This window comes from Eptesicus fuscus, chromosome 14 (assembly GCF_027574615.1).
Source record: "Eptesicus fuscus isolate TK198812 chromosome 14, DD_ASM_mEF_20220401, whole genome shotgun sequence".
In the NCBI taxonomy this organism is placed as follows: Eukaryota; Metazoa; Chordata; class Mammalia; order Chiroptera; family Vespertilionidae; genus Eptesicus; species Eptesicus fuscus.
Window position 1 is genome coordinate 76,604,745 of NC_072486.1, and position 16,167 is coordinate 76,620,911.

The following is a 16,167-nucleotide window of genomic DNA, read 5'->3' on the forward strand; positions in this document are numbered from 1 at the left end:
GAGTGCGGGGGTCAGGTGGCCTGTGGTTTCGCGTCCCTGGGGGTCAGCCAAGCGCGAGATCCCTGAAAGGAGCTATGAGAGGCTGCAGTTTCAATGTCCGCGCCCAGCGCTGCAGGACTGAATGTATGTTGTGGGCTGCCGGGACCCAGAAAACAAAAAGCGGGGATTTGAGGAGGCGAACCCCTTCCTGGCATGAGCCCAAACACGTAGGAAGCTGAAGCCCAGCCGCCCGGGCGGGGTCGCTCTAGTCTAAGTGGGACAAGCAAGTCCGCAGCCTGACGCTCTAGCCTCCAGAGGAGGCGCCGCCGGAAGTCTCGACTGCTCCCGGGGGGCGTGCTGCCCGCAGGCTCGTTCCGCCCACTCCTCACCGGCGGCTGCAGCCTCGCTGCTCTCCGCCACCTGATCCTTCTGTCCTTGACCAGTTAGATTCACCCCAGGGAGAAAGCCTGGTCTCTCCTTCGCCCCGAAAGGTTTGTTCCGGCAGCCGGGCGGCCGCGTCTGCGTGCGGGGCGGGCTGCTGTGAAGGGCGCCCGGCCCCGTGAGGGACATCCCGCCGCGGTCGCTCGCTCCCTCCGCTGCGCGTGGCGCCGGGAGGCAGGCCGTAGGCCCCGCGCCTGGGGATGCTGCTCGGGGGCCTCTCACCCCCGAGTTGTGAAACGTGTGTAGCTGATCTTGGCCTTGGCCTGCGGTCCTTGCTGTGCGGTCTCGGGAGCACAGTGTGAAGAGTCGGGGTCCCCTGAGAGGTGTAGCCGGGCACTTGGTGGTCCGAAGTTACACTGCGAGAAGGACCCTGCCGAGATCAGTGTAGACTTTTCTGGCCCGGTGGTCACAATGCCTTCTGGCCCCGACCACACTTGAGCTCCCTATAGGGTCTGACTGTAGGTATGATTTCAGTGTAGGGTACGATGCACGTACGTGTCTGTGTATGAATGTCAGTCTTTGTGCATGTGAGTGTGCGCGCGCATGCGCGTGGTCCGCTGAGTGTAATTTAAAAAATCTATTAAAAATCTTACATTTTGGTATTTGCTTGTCTGTCTTCCCCATCTCCGCGTTCTCACCCGAGGGGATATTGCTCTACTTCAGGGTTTTTCTGTTGGTCTGCTTCCACTTTGGATAGAAGTAGCACCTCTCCATTTAAACCGCACATCAGAAAAGCAGCCCCTGTCCCTCTGCTCAAAATCGGACTGGCACTTCCATGGATTCAGGTTAATAAGAAGTCCTTAGCCTGGCTGCACACCCTTCAAGGTCTTGGTTCTGCCGAACTTCTCCGTCTCACTCGTCAAGGAAAACACCCCTAAAAGTACACACTTCTCCCTCCATGCCAACCTGCAGTAATTTCATCACTTTGGATATGACAGAGTTTGATAATGGTTTACCCATGTTTTGAAATTTACTCTTTCATTTAGTCAGAATTTGTTGAATGCCTAACATTGCCAAACTATTTTAGGAGCTGAGGATATAAGGGGGGCGGGGGAGGGAATACAGTCTACAGCTCTTTAAAAATACAACAACAAACAGCTTAATTGTGATATAGTTCACATACCATAGAATTAACCCATTTAAAATGTACACTGATTTTTTAAAATACATTCACAAAGTTGTAAAGCCATTGACACTTAACCTAAAAATAAAAGACCTTTCTAAGTGAGAGGCAAGCTGCATTTTTTGTGTGCCCAAAGCATTCAGGTAGAAGCCCAGGGTTATTTATGAGAAAGGGAAGGGGAACAATTACATCAATAGAAGGAAGGCATTTCTGTTGGTGCAGAAAAGTTAACATAGTGATGCTAATTCTAAACAATATTTTAAATTTTCAATTCAGATGTCATCAGTCCAGTAGTCATAATATCTGCTTTCTTGTTATCTTTGCAGACAGTTCCTTTGGGGCTCAATGTTGCTTTCTGCCCAATCTAAAGATTCTTTTGCTCTGTTTTAATACTCCAAGATTTGAGGTATAAGACATACAAGGCAGTTTCTCTGGGATAGCAACTGCATTTACACCATGATCAAGTTTAAAACATTTTCTTAACCCCCGAAAGAAACCCTGAACCCATGAGCCTTCTCTTCCGATTTTCTCCCCAACCCCACTACACTCCTAGCCCTAACTAAGTACTACTAATCTACGGTCTATATATCTGCCTACTCTGGATGATTTATATAAATGAAATCATACAGTATGTAGTCTTTTTTGATTGTCTTCTTTCACTTCATATTCATGTCATCCATGTTGTAGCAGGTATCAGTACTTAATTTCTCTATATTGCTAGATTATATTTCGTTTTATGGATATATCACCATTTATCCATGGGTCAGTTGATGGACATTAGTATTGTTTTGGATGAGTAATGCTGCTATGAACGTTTATGTGTACGTTTTAATGCAAGCATCATGTTTTCCTTTCTCTTGGGTATATACCTAAGAGTAGAATTGCTGGCTCTTAGGGAAACTACATTTAACATCTGAAGGAATTGCCAGGCTGTTTTCTAGAGCCGCTGCACCGTTTATATTCCCATCAGCAGTGTATGCTGGTTCTGATTTCTCCACACCCTTGTCAACACTTGTCAGTGTTTGTCTCTTTTATTCTAGCCATCCTACTGGGTGTGATCTGTGTCTGGTGGTTTTGATGTGCATTTCTCTGATAGCTAGTGATGTTGAACATCTTTTCATGTACTTATTGTCCATTTGTATATCTTTGGACAAATGTCTATTTATATCCTTTGTTCAGTTTTAATCAGGTTTTTATTCTTTTCATCATTGAGTTGTAAGAATTCTTTATATATTCTAGAGTGTTTCTTTAAAATATATTTTTATTGATTTCAGAGAGGAAGGGAGAAGGAGAGAGAGAGAGAAACATCTATGTTGAGAAAGAATCATTGATTGGCTGCTTCATGCACACCGCCCACAGGGGATCCAGCCCACAACCCAGGCATGTTCCCTGACTGGGATCGAACCTGTGACCTGGTTCATAAGTCAACACTCAACCACTGAGCCACACCGGCTGGGCATATACTATATTCTAGATGTAAGTTCCTTATCAGATATATGAAAGCCTTGTAGATTATGCTATAGTTCTTTTAAATGAAAAGCTTGTGAGGTTAATATTTACTCTCTCTGAGGACCATGTTTAAGGTCTGTAGGGGCAATTCAGTGAGCAAGTTGAACAATAACTACTGTGTGTGGAAGACCAGGCCCAGGAAAAAGAGCTGTAAAGAATATGTGTACAGCATTATGAGATTTGAAAATGAAGCCGGAAGAAATAGTTTATATAATTTATTTATTCCCTATTGAATTTTGTGTTTTCCTTACTGATTTGTAAGAGTTGTTTGTATAGCCGAAACCGGTTTGGCTCAGTGAATAGAGCATCTGCCTGTGGACTGAAGGGTCCCAGGTTCAATTCCGGTCCAGGGCATGTACCTTGGTTGAGGGCACATTCCCAGTAGGAGGTGTGCAGGAGGCAGCTGATCGATGTTTCTCGCTGATCGATGTTTCTGACTCTCTATCCCTCTCTCTTCCTCTCTGCAAAAATATCAATAAAAAATATATATATATAAAAGTTCTTTGTAGAGAGATGTTTCCTATTTTGACTGTTAGATATGTGGCAAATATTTTCAGTCTATTTGCCTATTAAATTTTGTTTTTTATCTTTTACTCTACTGATGTTTTACATTTTTTGTATAGTCAGGACTGTCAGTGTTTTCCTTTTGTAGGCTTTAGTGGGTGTAGTTTGGGATACTGCTTTAAACTATATGCGTTACAGAAACTAACATAGTAGTTCCCTGGTTAGTGTGACATTTGCATTCCTAGTACATATTTAACTTAGAGTGTTTATTATTATAGACACTGCCTCCTTATCTCCCTGCCTTGAAAAATATGCTATAATCTGCTTCAGTTTTGTTGGTTCATTTAATTTTCTATTTCAAACAGACTTGTAGAAGTAACTCCTTTATTCTTTTATTCATGTTTAATATACTGTATTCTTTTATTCATGTTTAATATACTGTATTGGACAGTTGTCTTCAAGTAGTGGTACTTATTTTATGCTAGTAGGAGTTTATTTGAGGATTTAAAAAATATATTTTTATTTATTTTTAGAGAGAGAAGAAGAGAGAGGAATAGAAACATCAATGAGAGAGGAACATCATTGACTGACTGCCTCCTGCACTGCCCTTAGGGGAATGAGCCTGCAACTGAGGTAAGTGCCCTTGACCAGGATTGAACCTGGGACCCTTTAGTCCACAGGCCAATGCTCTATCCACTGAGCCAAACCGGCGATGGCTTTTTGAGGATTTAATATGTATAGAGCTTGGATGTAACTATATTGGTTCTATATTGATAGGGACATGCTGGGAATAACAGTTTTATAAAATCTTATTAATTTTTATATTTGTTTCATTTCATAGGTTTAACTCAAATATTTTTATATTTTTCTTATTTTATAGTGGTAATTCAAATATTTTTAAGGTCACTGAACATTTTGAGAAACTGAAGAAAGTTAATATTACCGTAGCTCTCTAGAAAAAGTTGCATATATTTATTTTACATACAATTTCTAGTTCTCCCTATGGCCTGACTTGTTAGGAGGATTTTGTGTTTCTTGCTTAACTGCTTAAGTTGTGGTAAAATATACATAACACAAAGTTTAGCATTTAACCATACAATTCAGTAACATTAAATACATTCATATTGTTGTGCAACTTTCTGAACCATTCTCTCACATCTTTATCTTCCCAAACTAAAACTCTGTATCCATTAAATAACTCCCCATTGTCTCCCTGCCACCCAACCCCTGCCAACCATGATTCTACTTTCTGTCTCCATGAGTTTGACTACTCTAGGTATCTCATAAATGGAATTCTGTAAGGTGCTCTTGGCACCTCGTAGCATTTGGCATCTACAAATGCACTGGAAAGGCCCACAGATGGATTTGAATGCTGCAGACCCTTGGAACTTCAACATAAATTAGATTTATATGTGACTTGCTTAGTATCCTGCAAATACCAAGATTACAAAGATGCTAAGCACTCAGCTCAGCCTATTTATACCCCAGCTTTTTGAGAGAAGCAATACACAATCAAATAAAAATGCCTTTATAAGACTTTCTTTTCAGGGTACCAGAATCAAGGTTAAATACTGATTCCTAGTTTCCATTATTAGATTGTTACCTAGCATCACACCTGTCTGTGTTAGGAATAGAGTGAGATAGCACCAGTATTGTTGAGATGAGATATATCTTCATTATAATAGTAGTTACACAAATCTGTACTTGTGTTAAAGTTCATAGAACTGTAAACAGAAAGGCAAAGTAGTCACTTTTACTGTATGATAATTTTTAAAAAGGTACAGAATCAGAGGATAAAAAGAAAATCATAAAACATTAGAATGCAAAAGTATTGGCAGAAAATTGAACAGTTTTGCCATTTAAAAAAAAAATATTTTATTGATTTTTTACAGAGAGGAAGGGAGAGGGATAGAGAGTTAGAAACATCGATGAGAGAGAAACACCGATCAGCCGCATCCTGCACCCGCCCCACAGGGGATATGCCCGCAACCAAGGTACATGCCCTTGAGCGGAATCGAACCTGGGACCCTTCAGTCCACAGGCCAACGCTCTTATCTACTGAGCCAAACCGGTTTCGGCCAGTTTTGCCATTTTTAGCTCAAAAGCCTAAAGCCCAAACAAAATTAGAAAGATCCTAACCTGACAAGCATGTTGAAATATTTAAATATAGACCTAGAAGTGTTTCTAAAAGTTATGGATGTACACTAGAAGTATTTAAATATATTTCAATATTTCGTATTTCAAAAACATTAATTTGGCAAAACTTGAATTTTCTGGGAATACTTCATAGTCTAACTTTTTATGATTTCCCCCTCTTTTTAAAAAATATATGGTAAGTCAGCTGGTGTGACTCAGTGATTGAGTGTCGACCCATGAACCAGAAAGTCACAGTTTGATTCCTGGTCAAGGCACATGCCCAGAGTTGTGGGCTCGATCCCCAGTAGTGGGTATGCAGGAGGCAGCTAATCAGTGATTCTCATCATTGATGTTTCTATCTTACCCTCTCTTCCGCTCTCTGAAATCAACCATATATATATATATGGCACTTTTTATCCTCTTATTCCGTATCTTTTTGAAAATATTATAATACAGTAAAATTGACTATTTTGCCTTTTGGTTTACAGTTCTATGAATTTTAACACGTGTATAGCTTTGTGTAACCATCACTATAATCAGATACACCTCATCTCAAAAACTCATGCTGTGTTTTTATGGTCACATCTTTCCCTCACCCAAGTAATTAAAACCAAGAAGTAAATATCATGCTGTGCTTTTTAATTGTGGAAATTGGTGATGTTGAATTTATTTTCTGTATACTAATGGTTTTATCCAAGTGTAATGGGCTAGAAAGGACAAAATCAACTTAGTCTTTTAAAAAAAATTTTAAATTACAATTTACATTCATTATTATTTTGTCTTAGTTTCAGGTGTACAACATAGTAGTTAGATAATCATGTTTTACAAAGTGTTCCCCCTGATATTTCCAGTACCTAAGTGGCATTATACAAGTTCATAGTTATTACAGTATTGACTATATTCCCTATGCTGTACTTTACATCCACATGACTGTTGTATAACTACCAAGCTATATTTCTCAATCTCTTCATCTTTTTCTTTCTTTCTTTTTAATATATTTTAATGATTTTTTACAGAGAGGAAGGGAGAGGGATAGAAAGTTAGAAATATCGTTCAGCTGCCTCTTGCACACCCCCTACTGGGGATGTACCCGCAACCAAGGTACATGCATGCCCTTGACCAGAATCGAACCTGGGACCCTTCGGTCCGAAGGCCGATGCTTTATCCACTGAGCCAAACCGGTTAGGGCCCCTTCATCTTTTTCATCTAGACCCCCAATTTCTTTCCCCTCTGGCAACCATTATTCTGTTCTCTTTTGTTTTCTTTCAGAAACTCATCAACTTTCTCAGAAATAAAACTATTTTTGTAGTGATATCGTCCAACAGGTGGCAGTGTTGTGCTATAATAGGACATTAATAAAGATTGTGATGCTTCTTATTGGCTGAAAGTAATTACTTTTAAGTTTTCACTTCAGAAAACCAGGACAGTTAATTAAGAGTTAACATTAACTCTTGAATCTATTTACTTGGATCCTTTCCAAAATCTCTCTTACTCTTGTAATATTCCTAGCAAACAAGTTGTGGATTATTTTCAAATGTTTTAAAATACTTGCTGAGTTATGAGTTAACTCTTTACTTAAGGTTAACCTTTGTGGCGTGAATAACTCCAGCGTTAAGAATAAATCCGTGAGTCATATAATCTTACCAGTGAGACAGGATATTTTATATTCCAGCTTTTTCTATCACATGTAGGAAACTCATCTATCATTTCTCAAAATTGGTGGCATTAATTAATCAGCAAATGGAGCAGATGCAGAAGAAAGATACAGATGTCAAAATTCAGCATCCTGAGTTTGAAGCTTTAACAGATATTCAGTGGGAAATGATGATGTGTAGCTTGTGAGACATTCACACTTAGATGACTCATAAGTTTTCAAACATAACGCACTCAAAAAGGGACTCCCCTTTTCTTTACACTTCTGGCAAGTTACACCTGCCAGCATATACTCCCCTGGGAACTGGAACCACCATTTATCCAGTTGCTCATGAAAACTGTCTCTGACCATCTTTAAGACCTTTCAACATTTTCTTTATTCTTCCTCTTACAGTTTCTGAAATGTCACTTCATCTCTTTCTCTACCACCTAGTTCAAACTACCATTATCTCTGGATACTGCTTCCTAATTGGTCTACTGAAAAGTATTATTACCTCCATTTTATTTTTCATATAAAGCTATTTTTTTTTCCCATCACTACTTATTCACTCCTACCCTCTTCCACCTCCTCTTCCCCTCTATCCCACAATCACTGCATTGTTGTTCTCCATGAGTTCTTTTCTCAATCCCTCCACCCCCACAACAGCGCTATCTGCCTGTTGAGTCTGTCTCTGTTTTGCTTGTTAGTTCAGTTTGTTCATTAAATTCTACATATGAGTGAAATCATATGGTATTTGTCTTTCTCTGACTGGCTTATTTATTTCATTTAACATAATGCTCTCCAGGTCTATTCTTTTTAGAGCTGAGTAATAGTCCATTGTGTAAATGTACCATAGCTATTTTATTCACTCATCTCCTGATGGACACTTGGGCTGTTTCCATATCTTGGCTATTGTAAATAATGCTGCAGTGAAAATAGGGGTGCTTATATTTGTCTGAATTAGTGTTATGGGTTTCTTCAGATAAATTCCCAGAAGTGGAATTGCTGGGTCATAAGGCAGTTCCATTTTTAGTTTTTTGAGGTAATTCCATACTGCTTTCCACAGTGGCTGCACCAATCCACATTTCCACCTACAGTACACAAGGGTTTCCTTTTAAAAGCTATTTTAAAAGATATAAAATCTGCCTGACCAGCATAGCTCAGTAGTTGAGCGTTGACCTATGAACCAGGAGGTCACGGTTCGATTCCTGGTCAGGGCATATCCCCAGGTTCCGTCCCCAGTGTAGGGTGTGAAGGAGGCAGCTGATCAATGATTCTCTCTCATTGATGTTTCTATCTCTTTCTCTTTCCCTTCCTCTCTGAAATCAATTAAAAAAAAATATATATATAAAGATATAAAATTGGATTATATCAGTTTGCTGCTTGAAACTCTTATTTACCATAATACTTAAACCTGAAATATTTAATTTGACCCACCACATTCCTCCCTTCTCCCAACCTGTGATATGGCCTCACTGCTTTCTGCTAAAGCCTCATATTATGTCTCTTTTCCCTTGTTCACTGTGCTCCATCCTATCTTGTGTCCTCTCTGTTCCTTAATTGGAGGAGGTGAGGAGAATAAATTCGAGGAGACCTGTTTTTAAGCCAACATGTTCCTTAGGTAAGGAAAAGATGCTTAATAATTAAGTTTGTGGCTCAGAAATTTTCATAGCAGGAACTCATCACTTTGTCACTTTTTATCTGCTCATAGTAAATCAAGGAATAAATGCACATGAGTGTAGTCTGTGTGGACAAAAAATATATTCCAACTGAGAAAAGAAAATTTAGGACCAGGCAGTTATTATCTTTATATTTGGTAGCTTTCACTCAGTATGCTTAAAATGACTTTATTTCTATAATACCATCCATCTAGCATTTAATTATGTGTTAATTTTGTTTTTCATGTGTTAACCTTGCCTCAGCAACTAGTTGGACCGCAAAACTATCCAGGGCTTAGATGCTGTTAGTGTCATCCTGAAAATGATCGTTGTGCAACCTGTTCCTGAGTATGTTTCCCAAGGCAGCTCATTCCTTCCTTCTTGGGATAGTTTTGTCTGCTGAGAAATTCTTCTCAATTTTACCTAATCTCTCGCCTGCAGTTCCATATACTGGCTCTCGTTTTCTGTGGAAGCATAGAGAACAAGCCTAACTTCTTTTATGCCATTAACCTTTTAGCTAGTGAAGTAGCTGTTGTAGCTCCCAGCATTTTCTTTCAGTTAAACAACTCAGCTTCTTTTACTATTTATAGTTATATTTACTATTCTGGGCACTTTCTACTGATGATCCACTACTTCAGTGTTTGAAGGTGTAATTTTGGGACCACCCATGTCTGAATCACTTAAGATACTTGTTTTAACAACTCCTTTGGGATTAAGATGGTAGATTGACTTGGCGAGGGCAGGTAGAAGAGGTTAAAGGGGGGATAAATAGTGACAGAAGGAGACTTTGGGTAGTGAACACACAATATAATATAGAGATAATGTATTACAGAATTGTACACTTGAAACCATTACATTTTTATTAACCAGTGTCACCTCAGTAAAGTCAGTAAAAATTGTGATGTTTCTTGTCATTGGAAAATAATTGCTTTAAGTTTTCACTTCAGAAAAACTGGACAATTTACTAAGAATTAATATTTGACTCTTGAATCTATTTAAAAAGATGGTACATTGACCTTTCTAATCTTGTTTACTATTGAAACCCGCTAAAGCTACAATAAAAACCCAAAAGGACAATAACTTCAGGAAAGGAGACAATAGCAATACAATTTAGAAAATGAAATAGCCCAAGAGTGAGTGGAAATTAATTTAGATTCCCAAGACTCGTGGTCAGCCTAAGTTGGCAGAAGGGAAAACCGAAACCAATCATATTTGCCGTATAAATCCTCAAACAAGCCAAGAACCGGCAATACCAGGTATGTCTAGAAATTGGATACAGGGAAAGAAGATAGGATGACTATTGCTGAGAAGTAATTCTCCCAATGGATGCTGTTCACCGTGGGACACAAAGCAGATAATTTCTGAATAAAGTAGCATTTACATAAGGGAAGACATTCCTAGCATTTCTCAGGAAATTTGTGTTTATTTGAATCACAAATCCTGAGGAAAGTTATTTATAAAGTAAGGAAACAAAAAATAAAATTTTCTTAAGTATTAAACCTCAACAGTTAATATTTTGGGATACCATTGGTTCTAAGAGCTTCACTGACATCCAGTGGAAAGCAAAAGCAAACCATGCAGACACACTGAATAGATTGTAAAGGTGCACATTTCTGGGAACTAAGACAGGAGCATCTATGAAAAAAATTATGATCTAAGCATCAGATTTACTTCTAGCTGTTGTTATACATATGCTTATATGTTCTTCCTGTTGCCAATAGTTATAAATAGAATGAGTATTAAGGTTATGTGCATTTTATATTTCATAGAGATCCTATGACCAGACATAACAAGTTTGGGAGTAAAATAAATCTATAAATTAGCAGTTACAACATGTTAATTCTGTTTAGTACTGTTGCTACGATTTTTCATACGGTACGCCATGTGTATGTACCATAGAGTCAATGTCCAGAGATTCTGTGCCATATTAAAGCTTAGTCCCAGTCCTGCATTTGGTGAGTTTAACTTGTGTTCCCGGCTGCAGTTTGTTGCTTTGCTGCTGTACCCAGGTTCCTGCCTGGAGCCTGCTTGAGGCGTTGGCCATGCGGCTGTTATGCCCATATGGCTCTAGAGAGAACAGGTGAGCGCTTGGGTGGGGTGAGCATGGGTCAGGGGTGAGTATGGGTATGGAGTAAGAGAGCGAGAGCTTTGTTCTAGGTTTTAACCAGAAGCCTTTTCAAAATAACTAAATATCTTCCCAAGATTTCATAGGCTTGCATTGGGGTCCACCCCCTAACCAATTATCTTTTTCCCAGGTTAGACTGACAAGCCTCCATGATCCAGCACCTCCCCCTTGGCCATTTTGACTTATTGTGTATGTCTTTATCTCCCCCTGTCTCCCTCTTCCGTACACACAATCTGGTACTGGAGTGGGGAAGGGGGGTGTTGATCCTCTTGGAGGAGCAATGCCTGTCATAGTTTCTTGGGTGTGAAGCTGTAGCTTCCTGGTGAAGCAAACAGGCCTCTGCTTCCCAGCTGAGTGGGTAACAATGTCTGACCTTCCTTTGCTCTCTTTCTTTTAGTAATTAGCTAACAATGGTAACACTTTACTTCAACTGCCTAAATGCCTGCTTCTAGCATATTAAGATGAACCATGGTTTTAGCAATTTGGCGGGGTAGGGTAGAGAAAATAATTCACTTTGATAGACTCAGCTTGTAAGACATAGCCCAATGACAGGAGTAATACAATACAAAATAATACACAGTAGAGTCCAGCAGGGTAGACGGCCATTCAGGGCAGTGACAGCCTCCATTTGCAGGCCCATTTCCTGTGGCTCCCCACCAGCTCCCACAGTGCTGCAGCTCCTGTTTCTGCCTCGAGGCTTTTGCTTGCTGTTTTTTACTGATCTGAAGCCCTTCTCCCACTCCTCCACCTTTCTCTTACTGGGAGTCAGTTTCCTTTGCTGATCTCCTCTAGACAGGGCTGACCACTTTCTTGGTGTTGCTTCCTCTCCTGGTACACCCTCTGGTCACACTAACCAGGCTTCTGCTTGCCTATTGGCACCTTTGTGCAAATGAGAAAAAAGGCACCCACCCCTTCTTCAAGATTCTTTAGAGAACTTTCAATTGTTAGAAAACCGTCTTAATAAATACAGGGTGGGGCAAAAGTAGGCTTACAGTTGTTCATAGGGAAAATAATACATTAATAAATAATAATACAAGCGTAAACTCTGTGTTGCACCTACTCACGACTGTAAACCTACTTTTGCCCCATCCTATCTAATAATAGACAAATATGCAAATTGACCACACCTCCGTCACACCCACAAGCTACGCCCATCATCCAATCAGAGCGAGTATGCAAATTAACCCAAACCAAGATGGCTACAGCCACAGAGAGCAAGGTTTCCTAGGTAACAGAAGAAGCCAAGCTTTCTGCCTGCCCTGGCCAGGCCTAAGCCTCCACTCAAGCTACAAAATTTCAATTATAGAAGGTAAACAAATTCAAACAAATGGCGGCAGAATGGAGCTTGAGAGCAGGCCAGGGTTGCCGCCAGCAACAGGGGAAGCAAAGCTTTCCACACACCCTGGCCGGGCCCACCCACTTAAGGCAACAAAATTTCAATTATAACCCCAACAGAAATGGCTGCAGGCCTCGGAGGGAGCCCCAGGCTTGGCTCCACTCCAGGCTACAAAGTTTCAATTGTAGAAGGAAAATAAATCCCAGATACCAGGGCCTCACTTTGGTTGCCAGGGGGCGTGGCCGGCCTGCAAACCACCACAGGCCCCTCGCTCAGGCCGCCCCACACCCCAAGGGAACCCCACCTGATCCGGGACGCCCTTTAGGGCAAATCAGCTGGCCCCCACCCCTGTACCAGGCCTCTATCCTATCTAATAAAAGAGTAATATGCAGATTGATCGTCACTGCAACACACAATATAGCTGCCCCCATGTGGTCAAAGATCCTGCCCCCATGTGGACACAAGATGACCACCACAAGATGGCCAGCAGGAGAGGGCAGTTGGGAGGCACCCGGCCTCAAGGGAGGGCAGTTGAGAGGGACCAAGCCTGCAAGGGAGGGCAGTTGGAGGTGATCAACCCTGCAGGAGAGGGCAGTTAGGGGTGACCAGGCTGGCAAAGGAGGGAAGTTGGGGGCAAACAGGCTGGCAGCAGAGTGGTTAGGGGGTGATAGGCTGGCAGGCAGAAGCGGTTAGGGGCAATCAGGAAGGCAGGCAGGCAAGCAGTTGGGAGCCAGCAGTCCTGGATTGTGAGAGGGATCCCATATTGGAGAGGGTACAGGCTGGGCTGAGGGACAACCCCCTCCATGCACGAATTTCGTGCACCAGGCCTCTAGTCTTGTATATGAGTCTAACTTGTTTACCCTGTCGGTGGCACTCTGGTAGGGTTGTGGCATGCCCAGTTGCACATCTGGTTCTATCTGTGTTGTAATTATAGTGAATTATCTGGATTCCCCTCATCACTGTTTTAAAAGCCCGCAACATCCAAAAGCAAAAAAAAAGAATAAAGGTACATATACATGCTATATTCTTGCCTGGAAAAATAGTAGGGAGGGCATACCTGACAAGGCTTTTGCATTGAATATTATGAATATACTAGAGGCCCGGTGCACGAAATTCGTGCACGGAGGGGGATTGTCCCTCAGCCCAGCCTGTACCCTCTCCAATCTGGGACCCCTCAAGGGATGTCTGACTGCCCGTTTAGGCCCGATCCCAGGGATCGGGCCTAAACGGGCAGTCGGACATCCCTCTCACAATCCAGGACTGCTGGCTCCCAATTGCTTGCCTGCCTGCCTTCCTGATTGCCCCTAACCGCTTCTGCCTGCCTCTCACAATCCAGGACTGCTGGCTCCCAAATGCTTGCCTGCCTGCCTTCCTGATTGCCCCTAACCGCTTCTGCCTGCCTCTCACAATCCAGGACTGCTGGCTCCCAATTGCTTGCCTGCCTGCCTTCCTGATTGCCCCTAACCGCTTCTGCCTGCCTCTCACAATCCAGGACTGCTGGCTCCCAAATGCTTGCCTGCCTGCCTTCCTGATTGCCCCTAACCGCTTCTGCCTGCCAGCCTGATCACCCCCTAACTACTCTGCTGCCAGCCTGTTTGCCCCCAACTTCTCTCCTCTGCCGGCCTGGTCACCCCTAACTGCCCTCTCCTGCAGGGTTGATCACCTCCAACTGCCCTCCCTTGCAGGCTTGGTCCCTCTCAACTGCCCTCCCTTGCAGGCCAGGTGCCTCCCAACTCCCCTCTCCTGCTGGCCATCTTGTGGTGGTGATCCTGTGTCCACATGGGGGCAGGATCTTTGACCACATGGGGGCAGCTATATTGTGTGTTGCAGTGATGATCAATCTGCATAGTACTCTTTTATTAGATAGGATAGAGGCCTGGTACAGGGGTGGGGGCCAGCTGGTTTGCCCTGAAGGTGTCCCTGATCAGGGTGGGTTACCCTTGGGGCGTGGGGCGGCCTGAGCGAGGGGCCTGTGGTGGTTTGCAGGCTGGCCACGCCCCCTGGCAACGCAAGAGGAGGCCCTGGTATCTGGAATTTATTTTCCTTCTACAATTGAAACTTTGTAGCCTGGAGCGGAGCCAAGCCTGGGGCTCCCTCCGAGGCCCGAAGCCATTTGTGTTGGGGTTATAATTGAAACTTTGTTGCCTTAAGTGGGTGGGCCTGGCCAGGGTGTGTAGAAAGCTTTGCTTCCCCTTTTGCCGGCAACCTGGCCTGCTCTCTCAAGCTCCATTCTGCCGCCATTTGTTTGAATTTGTTTACCTCCTATAATTGAAACTTTGTAGCTTGAGTGGAGGCTTAGGCCTGCAATGGCTGGCAGAAAGCTTGGCTTCCTCTGTTACCTAGGAAACCTTGCTCTCTGTGGCTGTAGCCATCTTGGTTTAGGTTAATTTGCATGCTCGCTCTGATCGGATGGTGGGCGTGGCTTGTGGGCGTGGCTTGTGGGTGTGTCAGAGGTATGGTCAATTTGCATATTTGTCTATTATTATATAGGATTGTAATTCAGAGACATGATTTTTTTTGACATTTCAGTATTTCTGAAATCAGTGGGTATCTTAAAGTCAGTATATCATGGTTGAAAGCACAGTCCCTAGAGATAGACCATCTGGGTCTGAATCCCAGTTCTACCACTTAATACGCTTATTTGTGTGACATGAGATATGTTACTTAACCTCTCTGGAGATGATAATAGTTCCTACTTTGTGGGATTGTTATACACATCTTTACACATCTTTTTCCCTCTATCAGGCACCTAATAGTAAGAGATACAAATATTTACTGTTATTATCAATATTATTAAAGGCTATGTATATTTTTATTTCTTTTTAACCCTGAAAAGCTGTTTTTAATCCAGGGTGTACAGCTTACATTGATAGCATCTTGTTTTGGTGGGCTGCTCACAGGACCCATGATTGTGTGCACTGAGGTCACATGCCCACTGTCGCTGCAGTGACCCTCCCCTGCCCACATCAGTTTTCTGGTGGCTGGATTTGGATGTTCTTCCTAAGGGCAGAAGAGAAAGGGGAAAACTGGGGCCCTTTACAGACAAGGCTTGTTTTAGAGGTTAAACTTAACTTCACGTTCACGTTCTAAAGCTTGGGTTGGTAATAAATCTTGGCTCTATAAAATTAGACATCAGAGAGAATTGGGTTTGAAAAAGTGATTTTAATATAAAATCATTATCTAATTGCAGGGCAAATTTCCTTTGATGATTTTCAAGAAAGCCGTGTTACAAAGTGGCAAAAGGTAATGAATGTTCCTGGCCAGGTTCCCCATTAGAATCCTCCAGGGTACCCTGAAGTTAGACAGTAGATGAAAATTGCTGCCTGAATAGCTGTGAGTTTCTTCTGGTCATTAATTTTCACTTGTGGTTGTAACTTCACATGAAGGATGGGGTGGCTGTTCTCTGCCTTGTTCCAGGATGTCTTTTATTTCATGCCTCCTGCTAACTTTAGAAACTACAATCTTGTGCAGAACTCTGCAGAGCTCTTGCTCATTGTCCTACTCTGTTGAAGACGCTTTCAAATTAGGAAAGATCTGATTAATGCATTCTTTGGAGATGTTCAGATCATTTTCATTATTAGATTAAATGTTTTTTTTTCCAGATTACTTTAATTGACTTTACATTAAACTTTGATAAATATTCTTGCGGGAAACCAAGATGGCGGCATAAGGTAAACACCTAACTGTTGCCTACCACAACAATTTTGAAACTACAACTGGAAA

General features: G+C 42.1%; 1 protein-coding gene across 6 annotated transcripts in view; it reads left to right on the forward strand.

Moving 5' to 3' along the window:
- The first annotated feature begins 366 nt into the window (after positions 1-366).
- Positions 367-16,167, forward strand: part of LOC103295915 (cytochrome c oxidase assembly factor 1 homolog) — a 33,608-nt gene continuing 17,807 nt past the window's right edge. For 3 of the 6 annotated variants that reach the window (XR_008558096.1, XM_054726145.1, XM_054726149.1), the window contains exons 1-3: positions 367-470; positions 4,090-4,189; positions 15,635-15,687. The gene's annotated coding sequence lies outside the window, so the exon portion shown is untranslated. Of the gene's footprint in view, positions 471-777; positions 883-4,089; positions 4,190-15,634; positions 15,688-16,167 lie in introns of those variants that run through there. The other 3 variants (XM_054726146.1, XM_054726148.1, XM_054726147.1) reach the window with 3 other exon arrangements.